This window comes from Solanum lycopersicum, chromosome 3, assembly GCF_036512215.1.
Source record: "Solanum lycopersicum chromosome 3, SLM_r2.1".
Classification (NCBI taxonomy): domain Eukaryota; kingdom Viridiplantae; phylum Streptophyta; class Magnoliopsida; order Solanales; family Solanaceae; genus Solanum; species Solanum lycopersicum.
In genome coordinates, this window is record NC_090802.1 from 8,271,389 (window position 1) to 8,274,192 (window position 2,804).

Genomic DNA, 2,804 nt, shown 5'->3' on the forward strand with positions numbered 1-2,804 from the left:
TATACATGAAATACAAGTGCTATATCAATGTATGTTGTGCGTATGTATTTACTATCTCGTTATGTATAATTCATTTAATAGGTATAACATATAAACATGTTTTTTTAATTTGATCAGTTGATATCTATCTCCATCAATTTTAGATATATATAAATAGATACATAAACTTGTATAAAATTAAATAAGTAAACACAAATCTTACCTATCGTCTCACACAATGAAAGAAAAAAAGAAGAGAAAATGTATGGTTAGAATTTCTCCTTCCCTATAAAAATATCTCAATTCTACCCTATACTTATGATTTCTAAACTATGGTCCAACATGGAGCTAACCAAATTAAAGTATCATATGATAATTATAAATCATAATCAAAAGTATAAAAATAAATTTGAACTTTATTTTTTTTTAATGAAACACAATCTTCTACTGAAATTCACTTTGGAACTTCACTAAAACCCAATTTAATATAAATACAAGATAATTTGCTGATCATAGAAAGTATGAATGACCCTAATATACAACGACAATCGATAGGGTAAAAAAACTAAAATTTATAGGAAGCAAGTAAATTTGGAGGATTTTCCAAGATAAACATAATACACACTCAAAAAATAAAAACTTTTTTTAAAAAATCCATGAATTAATCCAACATTGGATTTCCTTTATCATCATAACAAATCTTGCCTGAAAATTCCAAGGGCTTGCATTTTCCTCCTTTAATTATAGTTCTCTTCCACAATACATTTTCATCATCTTCATCTTCATTTTTCCTCCAACATATCAATTTAGTCATAATAAGAGCTTTAGTACTACTTAAGAGTGGTTTTTCACCACCTAATTGCACACTTTTTTTCTTCTCATTTTTTCTTTTGTAATTAGAGCCAACTCCACATAAAAAGGCCACCATAGAAAATATGGCAAACACAAATAGTATAGTTATAAAAAAGGTTATAGAAGGAGGAAGTAAATAAAGTTTATGTAGGTGAAGGCTAGTGATGTACCTAGCCATGTCCAAAATGTTATCTCTCAAGCAAAGAAAGAAGGAGTAAAGGTGACAAAAGGAATAGTCAAGTTAGTTTTATATACATATATATATGGATTGCTTCATCTTGGTGCTAAGCCTTTATTATATTAATATACATAGGTTTTAAATTACATATTTAATGTTTGAAAAATATTTTATCATATTAATGTGTTTTAATTGGTTGTAGCGGATACTTTAGTTTTATCATGCTATATTAATTAGATTTTAATTGATATTTATTGACAAAGAAAATAATTTTTATACAATCAAGCTAAATTTACTCGTGGTAGAAACTTTATGTTCATAATGACATGTCATTCTTGCTTTTGGCACTTTCAAAAAGTAAATCTTAATTTGAACATATATTTACTCAATAGATACAATTTGCACATGGTCTAATGTAAATATTGGTTGATCATTTCTTTATATAGTTGGCGCAAATAAGTTAGATATAATTTTCTATGTTACTAATATTATTTAATTTATTATGAATAATTGCACATTAATATTGATTTGATAGCATAAAATTTAGGATTTTAACTCAAATAATGTAATATAAATAGGAATTAGTAGTACACTTGAACCTCATTTTGTGGTGATATAGAGAAGTCTTGTACATTACTACCTATTAATAGTGGACATTCATGGTGTGTGGTGACCATATGGGTAGTTAGTCGTTTCCAAGGATAATTATAGTACTTTAATAGTCATGAATTCATTCCTAACTTATTTAATACTACTATAAATTCTTACTTCTAAAAGCATACTTTGATAAAAGCTCAAATTGTTTTCATTATGCTCGTTGAACAACATTTTAATTTACAAAATGATTATCTAAACATTTTAAAGATCTATATATCATGTCAACATCAGATATTCACAAGATAAAAGGAAGACGAATTTAAATATTTAGTTGTTAATTAAAATCTAATTGAAACATCTAGATATATACTCTCAAAATTAAAATGCTTGATAACCAAATAACACCAAATTTAAGTGTTGGTTTATATTTTATGCTTATTTTAAATTATACAACAGTAGAATTTAAAACTCGATTAGTAAGCAAAAATGCCCAATATGAAGGGTAGAACCGACATAGTACATTGTACATATGTTCGAAATGAATTCAATAACTTGGACTTAAACTTTAAAATTTTACTAAAAAATCACTTAAAATCTGATGATACTAAAACAAATTATGATTCAAAATTCATAATAAAAATTTTAATTCCACCTCTACGATCTTGAGACGACCTGCAGCCAGGGGCGGAGCTAGCCTTCTAACTACAAGTTCAATAGAATTCAAGTTGTTTTTAACTCGAATCTTATAATTATATTTAAAAAAACTTGTTTCATAGGAATAATTAATATATCGAGAACCTCGTAAACAAAAATAATTATGTTCAAAACTCATAAATTAAAATTTTTGACTCTGCCTCTGTCGACCACTCAAGCATTTATGCATAAAAAGATGGTAGCCACAACGTGCAGCTAATGGTAGTTCAGGAGTAACTGTTGTACGCAAAAAGTCATGACCCCATAGACTGTTACTAGACGTAACATGTACTTGCAAGGGAAGGCTACAATTGAAAGCTCATGCCCAAGTCCAAATCAATGTAGAGACCCATATTGACGTATCAAATGTGTACAAAATACGTTATGTAGTTATTTTATGTATCATTTTACTTGTATATACAGTATAATTAATTTTATTGGGTAGGACTTAATTTCGAGCTGAGGATCAGTTTTTGCAGCAAAAATAGGATACTATGAAACTTCA